Source organism: Dendrobates tinctorius, unplaced genomic scaffold, assembly GCF_039654945.1.
Source record: "Dendrobates tinctorius isolate UK_male_01 unplaced genomic scaffold, ASM3965494v1 ptg000016l, whole genome shotgun sequence".
Taxonomy (NCBI): domain Eukaryota; kingdom Metazoa; phylum Chordata; class Amphibia; order Anura; family Dendrobatidae; genus Dendrobates; species Dendrobates tinctorius.
In genome coordinates, this window is record NW_027361684.1 from 33,901,656 (window position 1) to 33,927,133 (window position 25,478).

Sequence of the window (25,478 nt, forward strand, 5' to 3'; positions counted from 1 at the left end):
CGTATACAGTGTATGTGACCTTGTCATTTTCAGGGTTGCGATGATCATCGTGACGAATTGTGACTGGGAGATGTCGACATGAAGGTCTGACCAGTTGGAGAAGAAACAGGAAAATATGACTAATCAGATGAGATGTCAGCGGTAAGTTCCTGGATGTACCGTAAATATTATTCTGTATCTGCACTGTGTGACTTGGAGTGACAATGTTATCTGTAAAATCCCTTAGGCCACGACCTCACATTCGTGTGATATGAATGTGTGCTGCCAGATTTTTTTTATCAGATGGCACACGGACTACTCGTAGAGTTTTATAGATCCATTTGCACATCTGTGAAAATCACGGATCTGAGAATGAGATCCATGAGGGTCAGAGAATGTCCTATTTTGAGGCCTGTACGTCAGAGTGCAGTAGGCGCCATGACTTCACTGCATTGCACCTGCTATGCTTCAGTAAACAGCGGGGTTAGGCAAGGAGCTTTACTTTTTTTTTTGTATATTGACAGTACATTGTGGGAAACGCTGAGGACATAATCCTGCCCAAGAGGGATGTGAAGGGAAATAATGCGCAAGGGGGTTGTGTGGGAACATAATAATGTGTAAAGGGGCTGTGTGGGGACATACTAGTGTGAAAAGGGCTGTGTGTGGGTACATAATACTATGTAAAGGGGCCATGTGGGGACATACAATGAAATGGGGGTTTATGGGGACATTGTATTGTGTTGGTGTAATGTCTGTGTCTGATCATGCAGGAACATACCACAGCTCCACGGCAGGGGAGGAAGCAAAAGGGAGTATACAGATAGCACAGCATGGCATCACAGATTATCTTTTTTGTGAGGTAAAACAATTCCCTTCCAGATTTATTTTAAACAATGTTTTACTTAAAAAAAAAATTAATAATTTACTGTCCCGTGTTGTAATGTCTGTATGCTTTTTTTTTTCCTGGAGCTGTGGTATGATCAGACCATGTTCCTGTACAATCAGACACAGCCATTACACAGCACACAGCAGGGTCACATTTATAAGATTATCTTATTAGCACAGGACCATTTTATTTAACACATCCAATTGTGGAAATTATTATAGTACAATATGCATCTGCATTTTGAAACCAAATACTAAACCAAGTATCCTCAATTTGGCCTCCAAGAAAATCAACAAATTGTTCAAGAATTTAAAGGCAAAATGCAATCGCAGCAGAATAAGTTCAGAAAAGCTAGAGCCAATAACGAGGCATCAATGAAAGTTAGCTTCATACTGCGTCATGGCAGTCCGTTAGACCGTCTGCGTTACACCGCGACATAACGCGGTGTAATGCAGTCCGTTAACGCTGCCATGAACCCCCATTAATTGGGCGCATCGTAATGCATGCCATAATCGGCATGCGCTAGCGATGTGCCGTCATTCAGCGACGGATCCTCGGACGCGGGCTGCAGCGTCTGAGGCTCTGTCACCACTAGGACAGATGAATCATAACGCGATCGCGTTATGCTATGGCGTTAACGCTATGCGTTGAACGGGCTGCTGCAACGCAGTATGACCCTCGCCTAAGAAATTGCTTGACCCAAGTGTTTTTCAGAGGATGCATCCGTTCTGATGGTATTTTGGCGGTCGGTCCAGGTGTGTGATTTTCTACTTGAATAGCAGTCATGGAACTGCTTTGGGGTTATGGAGCAGTGCCGAATCTTCGGTCTCTCTTATGTGTTTTGTAAAAGCATGGAAATGTGACGCACTACACCGAAGTAAGGTGTCTGAGCAGGAGCAGAGTTCTGTTAGCAGAGGCTTAGCTAAGGTTTTCGCTTTGGGGCGCAAACATCTGAGCACCTAATGAGGTAAGCTTGATTACAACTATAGTGGCACACACTAATTGTGGGCATAGGGGAACCTCAGCCGATGACCATGGTATTACTGAAAATAAGTCTCTGAAAAAACATCACTTACTGTATTACCTCCATATGGTGCTAGATATCACTACTGCAGAAAATATAGGTTACAGTTATTGATGGTGACTTACAGGTGATGTTCTTTCTGATGTAAACGTTCACTTTTCCCGTCTTTCCCATCTAGCCCAGACCGACATGACAACTTCTCCAGCCACGACTCGACTGTAGATATTACAACAGACACATGATTTCTCACTTTTCCAGCACCGTTCCCATCTATTCCTTGCCTGCACAACCTCCAGATACCCCAATACTGAACTGCACCTGCTGTACAAAAACAGTGCTCCTCTTACTGCCCCGCATAGTAATGCAACTACTGTGAAAACAATGTCCACATTTAGTTCCTAGAAAGAAATGCCACCTCTGACAGTCACAAAACTTTAAGTGCCCCTATAACAATAATGCTTCTTAAGGGCCCACTTAACATTTAATAATGTCCCTTGAATCTCCCAATGTACAGCTCCCCTGTACACAGTATGAGGAACCCACAGCTTCCCTATACACAGTATGATGGGTCCACAGCTCCTCTATACACAGTATGAAGAGCCCACAGCTGTCCTAAACATAGCAGGGTGGGTCCACAGCTCTCATACAGTCTGAGGGGCCCACAGCTGCTCTATACACAGTATGAGGGGCCCACAGCTGCCCTATACACAGTATGATGGGGCCACAGCTCCTCTATACACAGTATGAAGAGACCACAGCTGTCCTATACATAGCAGGGTGGGTCCACAGCTCTCATACACAGTCTGAGGGGCCCACAGCTGCTCTATACACAGTATGAGGGGCCCACAGCTGCTCTATACACAGTATGATGGGGCCACTGCTCCCTCAAACAATATGACCCCCACAGTAGTCCTCACAGTGTATAATGGACCCCAGAGTAACACCCACACTACATAACGGCCTCCACACTTTCTAATGGCTCCCACAATAGCCCCAATATTATATATTGGCCCTCATGCTTTATATTAGCCTCTACAGTAGCCTCACACTGTATTATGACCCCTAAACTGTAGAATGGCCCCACAGTAGTCCACATACTTTATATTGGCTCCCACACTGTATGAGGGCCTCTCACAGTAGTCCCCAAGCTGCATAGTAGCCCTCGCATTAGCTCCCAAACTGTCTAATGGTCCCAACAGTAGTCCTCACACTGTATAATGACCCCCACGCTGTATAATGGCCCTCACTATACTATATGAGGGCCCCTGAAATTGTATTCACATTGGACTAATTGGATTGTGAATAAAATGTAATTCTTGTTGTATACCTCTCAAGTGCGGAGTTCTACTTTAACATTTAATAATATCCCGAGTCTCCTGATGTACAGCAATAATGGCCGCAGTAACGGTGATTATGAACAGATGGTCATCTGACCGCAGGTATACAACTTGCAGTCATGTGTTATCTACACTCTTTTGGCTTCTCTCAATTTTTTTTATTGAAAGATGCCAACCGTATCTAGTAGACACGTGCAAGTAGCAAACATGCGCTTGGCATGATCGCCTGATCGGACTGAGCCACACTGCATCTTGTCATGATTTGGCAGTCTGCAGTCACGTAGATTGACGGCAGACTTTTATCCCAAGCCTGGACTACCCCTTCAAAAGGGAGCCTGATAGATGATACAGGCTGCTTATGGTTTGTACAGCACGTATCAGGCCCTGGCTGTAGTACCTCATCAGGTGTTTGTTTCTGTAAAGCTGCGGCGTTTCAGATAAATACTTACTTTTAATAGCTGCTGGGGACCAAGCGGCGCTGTGCACTAGTCCTACAGACAGGTACCCGGCAACTTCTCTCCACCCACTGACATTACACTGCACGAGACTCTGCCACTGTGCTAGACCATGTGTAGAGTCTCAAGTTGATAGGGGAGTTGGCAATTAGCCGTGGTCTACTTGACTGCTGCGTGATGACAGTAGTAGCCGTGGCTCCGGGTGGGCCCCCTCTGCCCCTTCCACCCCAGTAGCTATGCTACTGGCTGTTAATGATTTTTGAGTAAAGGGAAGAAACTGCACTTGTCATGGAAAGTAGAGAAAAACCCTTGCCTGATCTATCAAAATTGGCTGTGGTCTGTGTGATTGGGCTATGTGATGCAACAGTTAATTAATAAGTTTCGAATTTTAAAATAGAGCAATCTTTGCCATCTTTTCCAATCCTTTTTTGACGCAGACAGTGCACCCCATCAACTTCAGATGAATTAGTAGATATTCAAAGCGATAATGGCCTGAGGACAAGTACAAGGATACTAAAATTGAGTTTTACAGTCTGCTGACCCCCTGCTTTGATGCCACAGCTCTGACTTCATGCTGCCCTTATTCTGTCCATGTTTGGGACAGATGTTTTCAATAATGAAACTAAACAAGACTAAGCATAGATCACATATCACCAATGACCACCTCCACACTACTTTACAGATTGCTATAGCACGAGACCTGAAACCAGACACACTGAGCACGGGAAAATGATGTCAGACATTGGACCAGAAAACAGAATAGGTAAGCATTTTTAAAAAAAACCGAATAAAAAAAATACATACTTTTTCAAACAAGAAATCTAGTTGAATTATATTTTAACCATACTTTTAAATGATTGTGCTTACATTTTGCTGTGTTTTTTATTTTTAGACCTTGATCAATGGATGTGTAATACAGGGTCTCAGGTTATTTGACAATATGGTAAGGAGTAGTTGCATTTACACACTTTCACAATTACAAATAGCCCTTTGAATGCAACCATAATGCGGATTCATTCCTCAGTGAAAATAAGTTTGACACCCCTGCTAGTGTCTAAGGCTAATTTCACATTAGCGTTTTTTGCGCAGCGCATCGTGCGCAATAGAAACACATGCAAAAAACCCGCATCATGCGTTTTTGCATGCGTCTGCGTTTATGCGCATTCGTTCTCTAGGGGTTAAAACCAGTGTCTACACATTTTTACACCAAAAATGCATGCGCGCGAAAACGCAGATGAACACATGTCCATGCGCACGCCTGCATTCCCATAGACTGTAATGCGTTATTTTGTCGCATTCTGTGTGCAAGCGGTTTTTTTTTATGTCTTTCAGCGGGCCAAAAAAAAGCAACAGGTTGCGTCTGGCGCGCCTAGGCGCACATCTTGAAAAAACGCATGCGCACGAAAACGCATATGAATGCATGTAAACGCAAGACCATGCGCACGCCATGTTAAACATAGGTACGCATGTGCATGGACGCGCACGATGCGCTGCGCAAAAAACGTTAATGTGAAACCAGCCTAAAAAAGAAAAAGTAGATATGTCTGATATTGATCCTGCTCTTGTATAAAACAGACCCATGCAAGTCTATGGGTCAGTGAAAACCTCAGGTAGCATGCTGACGGCATCCTAGTGCTGTCCGTTTTTCACCAATAGGAATGGCCTAAGAAAGCTGCGTCTTTTTTTATTTTTTTTTGCATACTAGAAAAACCGATGAAACGCTGATAAAAATTGACACACTGACCAAACACTGATGAAACTGTTTGTTTTTCACATATGAAAAAACAAAACAAAAACTGATGTGTGAAACTGGGCTTAAAGTTTTGCTTTTTTTATTGAATGAAAGCTGTAATTTGGTCACTATATGAAAAAAAAACACATGTAATGCATAGGAATGTATAGTTGTAAAACTAGTGCAATGTATTTGAAAAGAATCAATTACAAAACAAAAGTGTTCTAGAATATTTATTTCCAATATACCTGCATTGGAATATTAGACAAAAAGGCACAAACTCACATAAAAGAAACAACAATAGTCTAGGCAAATCTACAAATCGTACTTATTTCAAAAGGAAGAATGTTATCAAACAATCATTATCTGCCTGAAGATCGACAGAGGTCCGACTCAAAGTATAACATGACAAGAAAGCAGCAGTTTCAATTGAGAACATTAAGGTTGAGACTTTCCTCCACTCCCATTGCCAGGAAAGGTAGGACCAATTCTTAAAAAAACCGAAAGCAGCAGTGAATGATGCCAAATCCTAAGGTCAGACTAGTAAAATAAACGCTCTTCCCTTACATGGTGAAAGCAGCTGATCAGTGGGCTGAATCAACAGCCATTTTATGTGCCTATAAGCAAAAGAAAAAATACGCTGCAGGATCTTGAACTGTATATTCCTGCTACCATATATACAGGATTTACACCATTTATAACTCAATAACTAGAAAAGAATGGTCTGTAGGACAAATTATGAACCATTTCCTCATTGATGACACGATTGTACTTTTCCTGCCCCAATGCACCAAGACTCACCATTGTGCATAGAAGAAATCTAAGAGGTTGGATTTTATGGGATGGTCATGTAGGGGTATACTTTTAAAGATACTTTTATAGATATGATTTTGGAAACCGTTCACAAAATATAGATACTCAGATAATCTACTTCCAACGGACAATATAGCAAGTTGATTGACACTTGTTTGCTTCAATTTGCATGTAGCTACTGTATATTGTTCATCACCATACAGTTCCTTTGTTGACAACAATAAAGGGATGTGATGCCTCCAATGATTTTTATGTTCACATAAAATATGCAAATTACACAACAAAGGAGCATTTGATCAATGGAGATGTGGAGTAATGAACAGGAACAAATGTTGGTAATCATTGGCAATGTAAATTGGTCTTTACTCGATTTTCATCATGATCCTCTGTCATAAAAGATGGGTAGCCAGAAAACACTGGTGCTGTTACAGCGATACAGTTTGGTTCCAGCACAAAAATTACTAGTTCAAAATGAAGCTTTTATCTAATATAAAAGGGTGAACCCTGTACATGCAGGTAAATTAAAGGTAGTCAGCCAGCGCAAAGTTGGTGTTCAAACCAAGCACATTTGCTTGGTGCACCCATAACATGGCATGAAGTTTCAGAGCACTTCTCCACCTACTTGCCTTTTATCTATCTTCACCCTCCTCTGGCACATGTAAATCTTAAGTGATCATGAAAGAAAAAGGGGGTTTAGAAAAATACAAAATAGGTAGTTGAAAAGGTGCAGTGAACTACTTGCCCATGCCAAGAGTGCAGTGAACTACTTGCCCATGCCAAGAGTGCAGTGAACTACTTGGCCATGCCAAGAGTGCAGTGAACTACTTGGCCATGCCAAGAGTGCACTGAACTACTTGGCCATGCCAAGAGTGCACTGAAGGCTTGTGCTTGTTTGGAGCAGTCATTTTGTGTGGACAGACTCCTTTTAAAGAAGTACTCCCGCAAAACTTTGTATTGCCTAAACCTGTCTAAATGTATTTGTAGTGTAGTTCAAGTGTGGAAATATACTTTCTAGTGCCATTCTGGTCATCTTCTGAGTCACAGGACTTCTATTGTGACTTTCTGGATAACATTAGGGTCTGTGTGAGAGCCGGAAGTTGCTATTATAGTGTACATCTTTGTAGCTTCGTTCTAGGCTCCATAGTCTTACATTGTAAGAGCGACTTTCGGCTTACACACAGAACCCGATGTTATCCAGCAAGTCAGAATAGGAGTCATGTAAATGGGAAAAGGACCTGATCGGCACTGGAAACCGGCGAAGATTGCAATCGGCGAGTATATGAGGGTGAGTGCACACGCTGCGGATTGGTCTGCGGATTTTTCCAAGCGGATTTATCTGCGGATTAGCCTGCGGTTTCACACATCTACAATGAAGAACGTGTGATACTGCTGCAGATTCCGCAGAAAGAAGTGACATGCTACGGATTTGAAACCGCAGCAAATCCGCGCGGAAAATTCCGCAGCATGTGCACAGCGTTTTTTGATTTCCATAGGTTAGAATGGTACTGTACACCGCAGCGCCGGATCCGCAGCGTGTGCACACACCCTTACTGCACCTACACTACATATACATTTCGATGGATTTAGGCAATATAAAAGGTTTGGACAACAATAAAACCACCCATTAACATGCATTCCTGGCTTAAACAGATGCATATATAAATTATTATAAAACTAAGTAGCAGTAGTTGCTGCTGGAAGCCATTGGAAGTGCAATTATATCTCAAGTGGGAAGACCAGAAATGGTTGGCAAAACACTACATGGCTTATCCAATTGCCCCAATCTCCAAACCTTAACCAGCAGCGGATGCTCACGGATGACTGGTAGCCTGTTGTGCAAGATTATTAAAATTACCGCTATATCCTATATGACAAGGGAAGCTGACCTACACAGCTGTGCGGATGTCGGGCTCACTGACCAATTTCTGGAACAGTGAAGCCAATAGGGGAAATATTTGAGAATTGCAATAATCTCCTCAAAATGAGGTTCTACCATTATCTCATTTTTTTTATTTCTAATATTTATGTACAAGTTACCCAATAAAAAAAGCTGCTTTTCTGTCAACCAAAAAAATAGAAAAAAAAAAAAAAGCAAAAAAAATGTTATGACTGCCGGGCATTGAGAAATTATGTCTGAGGTAAATGTTGAATTTTTTTTTTAAATTGCTAATGGAATATAGAAGTTTATAAATTATAACATTTCACAAAAATATATCTTTATATTTGGTCAGGAGTGATATCTGATAAACGCATGTGCTGGGTGGTAAATAAAAAAGCGACTGCTGCTCTGTGCTACAGATTTTCGATCCCATCTCCATGAGTACCTCATGATGTACACCCATATTCAATACATAATTTCACTATTTACAATTATTAAAACCCACATTATTATTATTAAAGATACATTTACCGCAAGCCATACACAGTTTGGACTGCCATCTTGTCTTGTGTGCTTACAAAGAAGGGCGTAAGAAGTGAATGTTTGTAATCTGACTACCCAGCCATTTACTTTTGCCAACAATTGCTTTCTGTGACTTTAAAATGTAAAAATAAAACTTTTCCATACACTTGATAAGGGTCTGTCTGGCGTCACACACTCCCGAACAGGGACTTCATGAAGCCATCACAAGGAAGGGTAGCAGCGGACCTCCATATTCATGTCATATTGCCTACACGGACATCACGCACCAAGGGTTAAACGCTATGCTGCCGTCACAGAACATTACTAGTGATGAGCGCAACCGCTCGGTACTCGAGTTTGCCAAGTATTGTGGTACTCGAGTGACATGTTCGAGTCCCCGTTATACTCGGTGCGTAGCTGAGCACCCTAGCAAACCCGAGTAACGAGCACTTGTGTTCATCACTAAACAGTACATGTTCATGGAAAAACATGGAGTCTGACGGCACAGGGAGAGTCAGGTATACTGAAAAATCATAGATTTCTTAAATATGGGGCCACTGAATGCAATTGTGACAACAAGCAATACCCCCCCAACCCCTTCCAAGGCAAACGAGAGCCATAGTAGTTTGTCAGCTTTTGTCCTGCAGATCTGACACATAGGTGGTCAATGGGTCTCGTATATGGTTCTGAATGTAGAGACGGTACAAGTACATCGATAGAGGCGCCATATTTCAGTTGTCCCAATTTCCTATGCATTGTCGCTTCCCTGCATGTAACCCAAAAAAATATCAGGCTTCGGTATTAAAATTCGCCTTGTTGCCTATAGCAACCGGTCACAGTTCGCTTATTTTTCCACAGCAGTTTAAAAAAAAAAAACATGAAAAGTTTTTCGTTGCTATTGATAAGGTCAGGTTTTTGAAAGTCAGGCTTTATGTCTTGTTAATGACAGAAATGATACATGACCCCAATGAGACAACATACTGGGCTTCAATTATCAAAACTACTGACTAAATCTAGGCTACGTTGCCCAGGGCAACCGATGCTCAGATTTAATTTCTTAAACTGCTCAGGTAAAATGAAAGCAGCGCTGTGATTGGCTGCCATGGGTTACAAGGAAAGACAGTTTAAGATATACAAAATCCACATTTCTGAGTTCTCACATTGTACATATTAAAAGTGATGGCGAGAAGAACAGGAGGGGTCTCATAGAAGCAACCTTCGGTCACCACCTAGAAACATCAGCGATACACCATAAGATGGGCATGTCTTCTTGTCTGCTCTGGATTACTATTTTTAAGCAGTTCTGCTTTTTACATAATCTAAAGCACCTGATTATCTCTTTCGGAGCCGGTCAGCACCCAACAGTTACCTCATGAAGAAACTTGAAGCATAACCATCAATTAATTTTTCCCCCCATAAATTAAAAGTGCACATGAAGATATGAAACGTAATCCATCTTATCAGGGAAATCAGTTTATTGTTTGTTTTTTCTCCTTCTGGACTGATCTTTCATTCTCAAAACTCTCAATTCACAATTCGTAAAAACTGTCTTCAGTGTATACAGATTTTACCATTAAAAGGTGTTTTTACCACAATTTTAATTAATAGATCTTAGATTGTCAAGTTCTACAATTGAATGTGATAAAAAAAAAAAAATGTTCCAGTGCTGAGATGATCTTATACATGTGTCTCACCGTACAGGAACATGGTCTGATCGTGCCACAGCTCCTGGGAGGAAACAAAGGCGAGGATACAGACATCACAGCATGGGATCATAGCTGCTATTTTCTGTGAGGTAAAACATATTTAAAAAAAACAAACAACCAAACCTTTACCTCACAAAGAATCGGCTGTGACCCCCATGCTGTCCTGTCTGTATTCTGTTACTTCTTCCCCTGCCCAGGAGCTGTGGTATGACCAGACCATGTTCCTGCACGGTCAGACACAGCCATTACACAGTACACAGCAGAAAAGAAAGGAGAAGGATGCTGCGGCTGGTGAGAAAAACTGGGAAATGAGCGCTGTGTTCTAGGAGCTGCCAAAAGGGATTGGAGAATGGACCTGCGTCAAGATAAGAGATTTATTGATACAACGACTTTCAGAATTGGTTCAACTTCTTCCTCAGAGAAAGGAGCTGAACCAGCTCCAAAGCGTGCTGTATGAATAAACATCTTATCTCGACGCAGGTCCACTCTCCAATCCCTTTTTGGTAGCGACTGGAACACACCACTTCTGTTTCCCAGTTTTACAGTACACATAAGGGGCACTTTTCTAAGGGCCCCGTTTCACTTAGCGACGCAACAGCGATCCCGACAACGATACGACCTGGTAAGGATCTCTGGTGTGTCGCCAAATGATCGCTAGTAAGCTGCCAAACAAGCAGATCTCTTCAGCGACGCATCAACGATCCAGTGATCAAACACAGCGATGCATGCTGGCCAGCAGGACGCCGACGACGAAAAAATGGCCCAGGACATTCCTGCACGATCAGCGATATCCAGCAGGGGGGCCGGACGCTGCTGCGTGTCACATGCAGCGAGATCGCAGGCGAGATCGCTGTTGCGTCACAAATCGGTGACGCATTAGCGATCTCGCTATGTGAGACGAGGCCTTAAGATTATCTCAGCACAAACATTTTTTTGACCCATCTAATTGTGGAGCTTATTTTTATTCCAAGATTTATTGATTAAAATATATTCTGTTCATGGAAAAATCCCTTTATAGAGATGGGAGATGACAGTTCTCAAAGTTCTATGGAGAACTGACACAGTCATTTCAGGAGAACCTGCAGCTGAATATCTGTGTCTGCCTCCTCATTCCACTCTTCATAGAATTCTATAAGCACCAACTGTCCTCTCCTGTCTTAGTAATGAGAAAATCAATCTTTGCTGAATACAGATTTTACCTACAAATTGGGTGTAAAAAAATTCAGAAGGAGAATGCAGCAGACTTCTCATAAAGTACTGTAAAAAGCTGCAGATTTTCACGTGTACTATTGATTTATGGAAAAAAATTATACCGACGATTGATTACTCTTTACACAGTTAAAGGAGTTGCCCATTTTTAAATTTTTATTTTCCGTAGAATCGCAGACCTGTAAATTAACAAGCTGAACATTTTCTCACCGTCCTGGGTTCAGTGCTTTCTCTTTAGGGCTGCAATGGTGACCACAGCACAAGCGACCGCTGCAGCCAATCACATGCCCTTGAGTTGGGACGTCACCACCACAGCAATCAACATACCAACAAAGATCGGAGCAATGGCAATGAGGAAGCAATAGATCCAGGGAAGGCGAGAAACAGCTACTTTAAAAGCTCTGCAATCATATGGAAATATTTTAAAGGGACAGCCCCTTTTAAGCTTCATAAAATTCAATATGAATCTGGGTTATTGCACAGCCGTCTGTTGCTTAAAAAAAAATTATTTAATTCTGTAGCTGCATACGTTTTGCCCTAGTATAAATCTCAGCATAATCTCCTAGATTTACGTAGCACTAGATATCAGTACTGATGACAGAAGTGTATATACATTATTTAGGTCAATATGTTGAGATATTATAACTTAATTACACGGAACCCACAATGATTTTAGGGGGCATATTGGAAGATGCTGTTAGTTGGGCAGCACGCTGATAACACAGGAACACTTGGAATGTCAAGACCAAAGTGAAATTGGATTGTCTTACCATAACATAAACCGAAAGGATTGCGATTATTTACATCATTGTGACATAAACCAACAGAATCTAAGATTACAAAACATAAGAATACTTCTGCTGTAGAGGCCCTCAGTTCATACAGAGCTTTAGATATCTTGCAAGTAAAATGATGAGATTTGTGGTACCAATGGTACTGGTACCTCCCCCCCCCCCCAAAAAAAATGAGATCACTGTTTTAAATAGCAATTCATGATTCAAATAAGTAAAACAGAATATTTGCAATTCACAATTATCACAAGACATTTTTTTTCCATAAAAGTGACAGTTAAATTAAAGGGCAGCTCAGTAGACTCTCTGGGGACAATGAAAATATAAGAGCAGAGGGCTTTGTTAATACAGTATATACACAATGCACCTGAGGAGTGAGCTCCTTCATCGCATGGGTAGGAGAATCAGCGTTTGCTTGTTATAGGACTACAAGCTCACAATATTACAGAGTGCCTAGAGTAAACTACAAGGGAGGGTCAAATCTTTTGCAAAAAAACAGGTAGTGGACTTGATCTAGAAGTGAGCCATCCATCAGGACCAGAATACAGGATGTTCCTGTCCATCACTTCAGTTCAAAACTGAAAGGGGAAAAAAAAAACAACAAAAAAAAACACTTATTAGTCAGCAATGGAAACCGCAAATATTTGGTATATGGTGTACAATCATTTAATGTGGACTTTACACTTGTTTGTGCATGTTAAACTGGCCACATTATGGTGTTGTGGCTGCAGAGCTGATAAAAAGATAACGAAAATGAGAAATTAAAAAAAAAACAAAAAACTAAGACTAGATTCGCCTCTGGGGGGTGGTTACTCTTTATCCTGCATTACACTGACCAATCATAAGCAGGAGCAGACATGCTTTCCACACTGATCTCACTGCTTGGCAAATTACAAGTGTAGGAGGGGAGGGAATAGGTGCGCCATTACAAACACCTTTGTATCTGGAGCTCTCATCCCAAGGCACTGTCAGTGTTGGAGGAGGGAAAGTGGGACAAGTGCAGTGCTGTGAGATGAGAGCTGCAGATACTGAAATACTTGTAATCACACATAGATCTGCTCTATTCCACTGTCCCACAGTAATCACAGTAGGTTTTCGAGGAGAGGTCTGTGCGGAGTTTGATTATCACAGACATCATGCATGGGTTCTTTTTACTTTTTAACAATGCATGATGCCACCTGCTTATGACTGGTTAACAAGCAGTTATGGAAAAAAAATAGCTGTCCATTCAAGCTGAATTCATGTGATAGGATTGGCATCTCGTTTTCTTAGATTTAAAAAGTCATGTAGTTTATTTACTGCTCCACATTTTTGCTCTTTAAGGGATGTCCATTTTATCTTTATTTCATTAAAAATATTTTTACTTTATAAACCGTGAATACAAAAACAGTGCAACTATTAAAAGGGAATCTGTCACCCTATTTTCGGCCTATAAGCTGCAGCCACCGCCATCAGGGGCTTATCTACAGCATTCTGTAATGCTGTAGATAAGCCTCCGATGTAACCTGAAAGATAAGAAAAACAAGTTAGATTATACTTACTGGGGGGGGCAGGTGCATTGGTCCGGCGCCTCCCATCTTCTAGAGATGACTTCCTACTCCTTGCTTCAAGCTGCGCTCCTGCGCAGGCTACTTTCTCTGCCCTGTTGAGGGCAGAGTAAAGTACTGCAGTGCGCAGGCACCAGACCTCTCTGACCTTCCCGGCACCTGCGCACTGCAGTACTTTACTCTGCCCTCAACAGGGCAGAGAAAGTACGCCTGCGCAGGAGCGCAGCATGAAGCAAGGAGGAGGACGTCATCTCTAGAAGATGGGACGTGCCGGACCGGACCACGACACCCATCGAACCGGACGCCCGGGTGAGTATAATCTAAAGGGCCCGTTACACACAGCGATCTCGCTGATTTTGTGACACATCAGCGATCTCTCCAGCGAGATCGCTGTGTGTGACATCCAGCAGCGATTGCGGCCCCCCCCCCCCAGGGGGGTATCGCTGATCGTGCTGGATCGTCCTCACCCGTTTTTTCATCGCTGGTATCCCACTGGCCAGCGCACATCGCTGCGTGTGGCAGCGGGAGCCAGCGATGAGCGACGCTGCACGCTGGTTACCAACGTAAACATTGGGTTTCTAAGGGCCGCGAGGCCCTTAGAAACCCGATGTTTACCCTAGATACCAGCGTGCACTGCAGGCAGGGCAGGAGGTTGAGGCAGAGCGGCGCACAGACCGGAGTAGCTCTGCTATCTGCTACTCCAGTCTGTCAGACCGGAGTAGCAGATAGCAGACCTACGCCGGTCTGTCTGCGCCGCTCTGCCTCCACCTCCCGCCCTGCCTGCAGCGCACGCTGGTATCTAGGGTAAACATCAGGTTTCTAAGGGCCCCGTGGCCCTTAGAAACCCGATGTTTACGTTGGTAACAAGCTTGCTCGCTGGTCTTGATCGCTGGAGGGGCTGTCTATGTGACAGCTCACCAGCGATCAGCTAACAATGCCCCAGCGATCCCATCCACGTCGGATCGCTGGTGGGATCGCTGGGACATGCTACCCTAAAGGTACTCTCACACTTAGCGATGTACCAGCGATCCCAACCAGCGATATGACGCGGTCAGGATTGCTGGTACATCGCTAAGTGGTCGCTAGTGAGCTGCCACACAGGCAGATCTCACCAGCGAAATCGCTGGGGTAGGGGGTCGCTACTTACCTGTCAGACGTGGCGATCCTGCGTCCTCCCGCACGGCTCCACGCGTCGCTTGTCGTCACAGCAGGAAGCGCCGCAGGAAGCTGACGACGAGAAACGGCCCAGGACGTTCTCGCGCGATCAGCGATAACCAGTGGGGGAGCCGGTTGGAGGTAAGTATCAGACATAGCGATATCGCTAGCAATATCGCTATAACGTCACTAGTTATAGCGATATTGCTAGCGATATCTCTTAGTGTGACATGCCCTTAACTCTTTTTTCTTATCTTTCAGTTTACATCTGGGGCTTATCTACAGCACTACAGAATACTGTAGATAAGCCCCTGATGGAGGTGGCTGCATCTTATAGGCCAAAAATGGGGTGACAGACTCCCTTTAAGTTTAATACAATAATTGTTAATGCATTGTCACCAATAACACAGTGCTGTGCAAATTAATTGGGACAAAGCATTTTTTTTTTTTTTTAAGTAAAATCGTAAGTTGGTTACAAGTCTGTGATTCAAACCAGTTTAAACTGCTTTGTCCCAATTAATAAGAAGAATAAGAATCAATGGTTAAATTTTCAACAGGCTGGATTGTCTTATATGTATAGCGTGATGCAGGATTTAAATACTGAACAATATAATAAAGGCTATTTGGAGTCAAAAACTGTGGGCTATACGTTAGGAGGTCTTTTGTTGCTACCTTTTCAGTTTTTGGTTTATTTAGGTTGGGGACACGGTGGTCCAGCGATTCCATATTTCAGAAATTGTGAGTATGATTCTCCCAGCTGAGTTCCTCAAAAAGAAAAAAAAAAAAAAAAAAAAAAAAAAAAAGAGGATGATTTTTAGTGTCTATCCTAAGTGAGTGGGGGTGTTTCTTGCTTCAAGTGAAGTGAGATCAGCTGTTTAGCAGCTCCTAGTAGGAGTGATACCAGGTTGTATTTTTTATGTTTAAAGTTCTTTGATGGACAGGATAGCAAAACTTCTCACAGGGTTAGAGTAGAAGTAATTAAGCCTAATCTTTATAAGGCCAAATTATATTTTTGGGCAGAACCAAGAGATATGGGAAAGGGTCCCTTTGTGTGTTTTACATCTTCAACATAAGTTAGTTCCTGACAAACCAAAGTGGTGTAATAGTTCTGGGATTCTGTACCAATGAGACAAGATTTTATACAAGTTTTCTTGTCGCAATGTGGAGAAACCATGGGAAATAAAATAGAGCCCACTTCTGCGTTAGATAGGCACAAGAGAGCAAATACGGCAAGTTGGTTTGTGGGAAGATAGAGTTGCTATCAGATGGTTGTATATTTGAGATATTGGTTAAAAGGTGAAGAGTAATTGCGTAATTGGGTAAACCAGACCATAGGTTGAAAGGGTTTAAGTATTCAGAGTCTATAAAATATGGTATAGTAGATACAGGACTACGTGGTGAAGGGGTTGAAGTGGGGGAAAAGGCTTTTTCTTTCAACCGCCTAATGGATAGAGTTGTGGAAGTGATGATATGACAATGTGTTTCATCCAGATATACTTGTGAGCGTTCTTTCCTAGGAGAAGGTATTCTATATTTGTTTCATCGTCCTGCTTCGAGGATTTTGCGAGTTTAAACCACCTGAACTGCTTTATAGTAGATCTGGATATCTGGGAGCCCAATGCCACATCTCATTTTGGAGGAGAGAGAAATTTATATGGAAGTGTGGAGCTTTTTAAATTTCCAAATATATTGAGAGATGGTCTATTTACCTGAGTAAAAGAAGGACGGTGGGGGGGATGGGGATTTGTGTCTATGGGAAGCATATTAAAAGTGTATAAAATTTTGGGACGTATAAAAAGTTGTAACTATATTTTTCCTACCTATCCAGGACAGGAGGGGTAAGTCGTAAAATTTTAGAAGCGATTTTGTATTTTCTAATAGGGGTAGAAAGCTGTTTTGGTGATCTTAATCTTGAAAAGGGCCATTTAAAAGGGGTGGATTTTGTAAGTAGTGAGTGTACGCCGAGGGTGTAGAGATGTTAAGGGCTTCCAACTTTTCTAGGTTAATCGTGAAGTTGGATCAGCTCACCTAAATTTTTAAGTGTTTCCAATAATTTAGGAAAGGCTACTTTCGATAGCATTAGGAGTATTTCATCAGTGAGGGCTGCAGCTTTTTGTTCTGTATGTTTAATTTCGTAAAATTTTAAAACAGTGAATGTCAGGGTCTTGTCTGATTTGTTGTATTAAGGTATCCATGACCAGGGTAAAGAGGGAGCGAGGGCACCCCTGACGTGTTCCATTTTGATTGGTAAAGCTTTGTGATAGGATGCCATTTACTCTTATCTTTGTTTAGGGGAAAGAGTAAAGTGAGAAGATGGCGTCTGTAAGTTTACAACGGAATGCAAACCTTTCCAAAGATATGCCATGGAGCACCAGTTTATTCTGTCTAATGCTTTTTCTCCATCAGTTGCACTTTACCTTTATATTAACAGATGTGTTGGGAATATGATTTTGCTGCGCTTAATATACAATGCCCTGAAAAAGTATTCATACCCCATGAACTTTTTCAAATTTTTTTTTTTTTTTCACACCCAGAAACTTAATTGCATTTTATTGGGAGTTTATGTGATATACCAACACAAAGTAACAAGTAGAAAGTGAAGCGTAAAGAAAATGATGCATGTTTTTCTAATTATTTTAAAAATATAAATCTGAAAATTGTGACGTGCGTTTCTATTCAGCCCCCTGTAGTCCGATACCCATAAATAAAATCCTGAGTGACAAATTGCTTCCAGAAGTCAAGTAATTAGTAGTGATGAGCGAGTATACTCATTGCTCGGGTCTCCCCGAGCATACTCGGTGTCCTCCGAGTATTTTGGCATGCTCGGAGATTTAGTTTTCGTCGTCTCAGCTGCATGATTTGCGACTTGTAGACAGGCTGAATACATGTGGGAATTCCCTAAGGCTGGTTTCACATTAGCGTTGAAACAACGCTGCGCACTGCGTCGGTAAGCCCCGCCCCGATCCGGCTCCCTGTCCGCCCCATCCGGGATCACCGCCTACTTTCGCATTTGCACGCATGCGATCGGCGCACCCTATCTTTAGCATAGGGTGCGCAGGTCATGAGCTGCCAGTGTGAAAGTAGCGTGCTGCGCACTTTTGACGGTGCGCCGTGCGCGCCGAAATGCAGCACGCTACTTTCATACTAGCAGCGCATGATCTGCGCACCCTATGCTAAAGATAGGGTGCGCCGATCGCATGCGTGCAAATGCGAAAGTAGGCGGTGATCCCGGATGTGACGGGCAGGGAGCCGGATCGGGGCGGGGCTTACCGACGCAGTGCGCAGTGTTGTTTCAACGCTAATGTGGAACCAGCCTTACAAACAGGCATTCCTCACATGTATTCAAGCTGTCTAGCAGTCGCAAATCATGCAGCTGAGGCAACGAAAATTAAACCTCTGAGCACGCCAAAATACTCGGAGATCACCCGAGCATGCTCGGGGAGACCCGAGCACCAATGCTACTCGCTCATCACTAGTAATTAGTAGTGATGAGCGAGTATACTTGTTGCTCGGGTGGTCTTCGAGTATTCTGGCGTGCTTGGAGAAGGGGTTAATCCATCATCCAAAAATGGAAGGAGTATGGCACAACTGCAAACCTAGTAAGACATGGCCGTCCACCTAAACAGACTTCCCAATCAAGGAAAGCACTAATTATATAAACAGATAAAAGGCCCATGGTTACTCTGGAGAAAACTGCATAGATGCAGAGCTCAGGTGGCAGAATCTGTCCATTAGTCATATACTCCACAAATTTGGTCTTTATGGCAAAGTGGAAAGAAGACAGACATTTTTGTAAGCAAGCCATGAGAACTACAGCTTGCAAAATGCCATGTAGGGGGCACAGCTAGCATGTGGAAGAATGTGCTCTGGTCAGTTGAGACCAAAGTAGAACTTTTTGGCTTAAATGCAAAACACTATGTGTAGCAGAAAACTAATTTTGCACTGAAAAACCATCCCCATCGTCAAACATGGTCAAAATTGATAGGACGAGAGATGGAGCTAAATACAGGGCAATCCTGGAGTAAAACCTATTAGAGGCAGCAAAAGACTTGAATAGGTTCACCTCCCAGCAGGACGATGACCCTTAATATACTGCCAGAGCTACAATTGAATGGTTTAGATCATGGGTCCTCAAACTATGGCCCGCGGGCCACATGCGGCCCGCGAAGGACTTTTATCCGGCCCCTGGCCAGGCCGACATTAAACTGCACTGATTACAGGGCCAACGGGCCTTGTAATCGCGGGCAGGACGAGGCGCCGAGGAAAGGCGTTGCGCAGCGCAGCCCTCAGTATGCAGCAGAGACCACACAGGCGACGTAATTATCATCACGCCGCCTGCGCGGCCTGATGACGTTACGCCGCCTGTGCTGGAAGAAGACGGAGATGAGCGGGCGCCTCTTCAGAGCAGCAGGGGACATAGGCGAGTACTGTTTTTTTTTTTCTTTTTAACTCCGGGTCCTATTGGGGACCTGTGCTGCATAATGGGGACATGTTCCTGCCTACTGGGGACCTGTGCTACGTATTGGGGACATGATCCTGCCTATTTGGGACTAGTTGCCACTAGTGACGTAGCACTCAGCTTTCTCTATAAGTAGAATAGAGCCGGCTGCAAAGTGCTACAAGCTACGCCACTAGAGTCAATTCAAGCAGGACATGACTGCTGAAGACCGGCAAAATATCATTTATTATTCCACACATACAGCTCTCACGGAGTTCACTCTTGGGGGTTTTAAATCAGCTTCTTATCACCACAAGAGCTGCTTTTTAAGCCCTCAAGAGTGAAATATGCCTGGCAGAGGTCCTTTCAATAAATTATTTATTTTAAAAAAGTTAAATAAAAAACGATAACCCCCTCATATATACAATCCCATGTAACCTCATACATACAGTCCCATGTATTCCCATATATATATACAGTCCCATGTAAAGTCATACATACAGTCCCACGTATATGAGCCACATAATTATCAGCATATACCATATATATATATATAGTATATGAGCTGGCGCATGTACTCCAGCCTCATGGCCATAGTATTTATCATTGTACCCCTTTATATTGCAGTATATGAGCCACATAATTATCCCTTTCTTTTAGTAATATGCCCCATCATTATCCCCTTCTTTTAGTAATATGCCCCATCATTATCACCTTCTTGTAGTAATATGCCCCATCATAATCCCCTTCATGTAGAAATTGCCCATTCCACTACCTCCATCATTTCCTTCTCCCCACCACCCCATTATTGCCCTTTCGACAACCCCAACATTGCCCTCTCCCCACCACCGCCTTCTTATCACCCCCATCACGGCCTTCTCCATTGCCCTCTCCCCACCACCGCCTTCTTATCACCCCCATCACGGCCTTCTCCATTGCCCTCTCCCCACCACCGCCTTCTTATCACCCCCATCACGGCCTTCTCCATTGCCCTCTCCCCATCACCGCCTTCTCCATGACTCCCATCATTGCTTCTCATCACATCCATCAACTCACCTACACACGCACACAAACACACACCTCTCTCCTAGACACACACACACACACACACACCCCTCACCTCTCCTCACCGGCAGCTTCCTCTCACTGGCACAGCAGCCGCGGGGCTGAATGATGATGTCATCCAGCCGCGCCGCTGACTGCTGTGTCAGGGAGGAAGCGACACAGGAACACGGGACTGCTGCCTCTCCGACCCGCCGCCCTGCTTGCCTCCACATGGCTAATTTGCATCGCATGTAAATTAGCCATGCGGACACGCGGCACACCCGACCATGTGTCGCGGCACACTAGTGTGCCGCGGAACACTGGTTAAAAACCACTGCTCTAAGTAACCTCCTAGGATTTTTTGATGCAGTAAAACCTCGCCCTGAAGTGTTCTTAAATGAAACTGGGCCCACTGCACCGCTGGGATACAGGAGGAAAGGGAACCCAGAAGGGACATGGCTTTCCTGAGGGACATGGTGGGGTTATTGGAAGCATTTAGGACCTGATAGTGTAAGCGAACAAGCTTCTCTGGAGGCAGACGGCATTCCTGTTTCTCAGAATCTAGAATCAGGCCTAAAAACTGCTGGATTTTCATCGGCTGTAACCGAGATTTTTTGATATTCAGCAGCCATCCTAACCGCTCTAGGGCAGACATTGCCCTCTGTAGCTGTTCCGTACAATGTTTTGCCGTTTTTCCTATAATCAGGAAGTCATCTAAGTAGGGTACTACTAGAATGTCAGATTCACATAGATGGGCCATAACTTCCGCTACTACTTTGGTAAATACCCGGGGAGCGACTGCCACCCCAAAGGGGAGGGCCGCATATTGGAAATGTTCAACTGACCCATTTAACTGAACCGCCACTCTGAGGAAGAGCTGATGAGCTGCATGAATGGGTATATGGTAGTAAGCATCTTTTAAATCCAACACCACCATAAAGCAGTTTTGAAACAACAATTTTATTGTTGAATTAATTGTTTCCATTTTAAACGGGCGTATAACCAAGAATTCATTGAGGGACTTAAGATTAATTATAGTCCTAAAGGAACCGTCTGGCTTGCGGACCAGGAACAGAGGGGAGTAGAAACCTTTCCCCCTTTCTCCTGGAACCACAGTTAGGACCTTCTTAAGGCAAAGATCATGAACCTCGGCCTCCAGGGCAGCTTGTTCTGATGTGGAGGACCTGATTGGGGTGACCCTAAATCGATCATGGGGAACCCGGGTGAATTCCAGTTGTAGACCCGTAGCTATCACCCCCCCGTATCCAATTACTATCCGAAATCATGGACCAGGCTGGGTAGAAGGCAGCTAGTCTCCCCCCTACCGGGGCCTCTAGTCATTGGGGCGGCTTTTTAGTGTCCCGTGCTGGACCTTCCTGGCGCCCCCCTCCTCCGAACATGAAACCTGTACCTCTCCTTCTTTTGTCATCCCATCTGCCCTGATCTCTGGACGACCTTCTACGGAAATATCCTTTCCTGGTAAAGGGGCGTCTATAAGAAGGATTCGGGAGGCTCGGAAACTTCTTTTTATCATCCCCGGCTTTCTCTAACAGTTCATGCAGGGCAGAGCCAAATAGATATTCCCCCTCGCAAGGAATGGAGCAGAGTCGTGACCTGGCCTGGATATCCCCTGGCCAGCATTTTAACCAGAGGGCCCTTCGAGCTGCGTTAGATAACCCTGCGGATCTAGCCGCCATCCTTGCAGAGTCTGCTGAGGCATCAGCCAGGAAAGCAGCGGCACTCTGGATGATTGGTAGGGTTTTCCGAATGGATGCTCTTGAGGCTCCGTCTCTCAGATGGGAATCCAGTTGATCTAGCCAGACCATCATGGATCTGGCTGCACAAGTGGCAGCTATCGCTGGTCTTAGGGCGCCTGCTGACATCTCCCATGTTCCCTTTAGAAAGGAATCCGCTTTTATCCAGCGGGTCTTTTAGGGAAGCCATGTCATCGAAAGGGATGGAAGATTTTCTGGAGGCTTTGGCTACTGCCGCGTCCAGCTTAGGGGCCTTATCTCATCTGTTCACCACTGGGTCATCAAATGGGTACCTTCGTTTGAAGGCCGGTGGCAAGGAGCCTCTTTTTTCGGGTTTTTTCCACTCCCTATCTATTAAGCTCTGGACCTTATCATTTAAAGGGAAGGCCCTGCGCTTCCTGGGATCTAGACCTCCGAACATCACGTCTTGTGCCGAAAGTTCTGGTTTTGAGTCTGTTACTCCCATGGTGGACCTTATTGTTTTAACTAGTTTGCCCATCTGGTCTAACGGGAAGCAGAAACGGCTCGAGTCTTCATCCGAAGACGACGAAGTGGAGGCCGGGGAAACCGAGGAGTCATTGTTCCTAGGAGCAACCGAGGACTCCGAACCTGAGAAGCTAACTTCTCTCCCCCTAGAAGAATCCCTTTTTGACAGGGCTTTCGTTTCTGTCCTGATTATTTCTCTCAGGCTTGTGGTGAAATCCGGCGTTTCTTCCGCTACCTGTAAGGACGGGGGGAGAATGTAAGGGCTTGTCAGTCTATCCCTGGCCCTCGTTCCCTTCCAACCCCTACCGTTTGTCGCACACATGGCTGACAATCTTTTGGGGTGGCCGTCTGGCAAGGGGCAACTACAGAGGGCACATTCCCTGTGCTTCTGTTTTCCCGTAGCTTTCCTCCCCTGAGAAAAATACATAAGGGAACACTGCATCAGGGTACATTCACGAAGATCTCTTACCCATGCAGATGAGGCAGGTACCGGATCACGGAGGGAGGCAGGAGGGTCCTTTAGCCTGGAGGAACTTCCGCGGCTCTGTTCACTTGATCGTTTTTTTCTTCTGCTGGCCACTCGCATGAGGCTTCGCCACGGCCTCCTTCTGTGGCCGCTCCTGTATCTCGTCCTGCTGCTCTATGGGGGCTTCTGTCGTATCCATCACTGGGCCTTCAGAAGCACCCCCGCAGCGTTGCCTCCTGCCTTTTAAGGCCTCCCTGTACCCGGGTCAGCAGGGTTCTGGCGTGGCACCTCCCCAGCATCCGCGACCCCCCCCCGCATGCTCCGCCTCCCCCCTCGCCACGGGCACAGCGCGTCCCCCCGGACAGCCGCGCACCCGCGGCGCACACTGAGAAAGCCGGCCGGCCCCCAACTTCCGGTTTCGGCGTCCCCGGCCCCGCCCCTTCCGCCGCATCACTTCCGCCGTGCTTCAGAGACCGCGGGAGCGCGCGGAACGGAGCCGGCAGGGCGCCCCCGGCTCCGGTGTGCCCGCCGCCCCCACATGCGCCCGCCTGCGCCCACCGACCCGGACACGGGAGGATGACCGGACGCCGGGGGGAGACTCAGGAGGGGCCTGCATACGTACCTGGTGCCCGCACTTTGGAGACGGCTGTCCACCGGACCCTATGCTCCACTTGCTCCAACCACAGCCGTGGCGACCTACCCGGGCCCCACCGTGGTGCTTCCAGGGACCCCGAACTGGACCGAGGTAGGAGATCCCCCCGCTACCTGAGTCGGTCAGCCGGCCTGGGAATCCCTCGTCGACTCCATGACAGACGATCTGTAGGGAGTCCTGTCCTCTAGGAACAGGAAACCAACTGATGCGTGGGAGAGGTGCCGCCCTTTTTGTATCTGTAGGTTTCCTGTTCCTAAAGGGCGGATCCCCTCTCTCAGGTGGTGCTGTCATGGACGTCCGAATAAAAAGGATAGTTAACTGCGGATCTGGGGAGATCCCGGTCCGCCTCCTACAGACACTAAGCATAAACTGAGGTACTTCCTGCCTGTCGGTGGGTGTATACTGCCGGGGAGTTTTCTTATTTTGCATAGTGTCAGCCTCCTAGCAGCAGCAGCATACACCCATGGTAATCTGTGTCCCCCAATGAAGCGATAAAGAAATACATTTAAGCTTGTGGGTGTAATGTGAAAAAATGTGGAAACATCCACGGGTATGAATACTTTCTCAAGGCACTATTACAGGTTCTTTACTTGTTAGTACAGCCTTCCTCACTGAGGTAGGTGCATGTGCCCAGACCTGTTCATCAGTCTTCTCCAATTGAAAAACACTGCACATGGTAGTTTTTAACTGGAGGTTGATGGACTGTTCTGGTCATATGCTCTGGAATGAGAGAACAATTTTAGACAGGAGTGCTGTGAAGTTTGCAAGGCCAGCCACAAAATCATGTCCTCAACCCAAATAAAAAAAAACAAGTCTTTTAAAGTGAAGCAGTGATGATTTTAAAGGCAATCTGTCAACAGGTTTTCATGTAGGGGCAGAGACCCTGATTCCAGCAATGCATTACTTGCTGGGCAGCTTGCAACAGTTTTGATAAAATCACAGCTTTATTTTCTGCAGGTCTAACAGTTCGCTAATGCGGAGCTCTTTATAACCCACTGCAACTAAACTGGAAGTGGCCGCGCTTAAACACTGTGTGATAAATTTGTGAGGCAAACTGAAAATAATAATGAAACTTAAAAGACAGACATTACTCACTGTTGCGGAGACTGGCTATGGCTAAACATATTGCTCTTTGAATCATGAATATTAAAAAGAACAGTCTCTAAACTGGAGCAAAACCAGGGAGCGTCCTCCCGTTTGCAAAAAGAAACAGCTCCCCGCAAGGGAGCGTGTCCCCCTGAGCGGCAGACAGCCACGGCCGATGGCGCCGCCGAACAGTAGCGTGGTGAGCGAGGGGCGTGACTGGCGGGGGGCGCGAGTTGTGGGTGGTGACGTCACCAGTCCGTGCAAGACGAACATGTGCAAGGGCCAATCCTTGTTTAAGCGCGGCCACTTCCAGTTTAGTTGCAGTTGTTTTTTCAGTGGCAGATAGCACACTTAATCTGCCAGGTGTGCCAGCAGCTTATCCATTGACTGTGTATTTGTAGCGCCGGTGTGTGTTTGTTTCTTTGTCTTTATAACCCACTGACACCAATGATGGAAAGTTTTCTCTGCATATTGTGCAGAGGCAGAAATCTGCCAATCAGTGATGGGGACGGAGTAA

General features: G+C 44.9%; 1 protein-coding gene across 1 annotated transcript in view; it reads right to left on the reverse strand.

Moving 5' to 3' along the window:
* Positions 1–5,631: 5,631 nt before the first annotated feature.
* The window catches only part of PITPNA (phosphatidylinositol transfer protein alpha), a 95,483-nt gene continuing 75,636 nt past the window's right edge, over positions 5,632–25,478 (reverse strand). The window contains exon 12 of the mRNA XM_073565653.1: positions 5,632–12,911. The gene's annotated coding sequence lies outside the window, so the exon portion shown is untranslated. The remainder of the gene's footprint in view (positions 12,912–25,478) is intronic.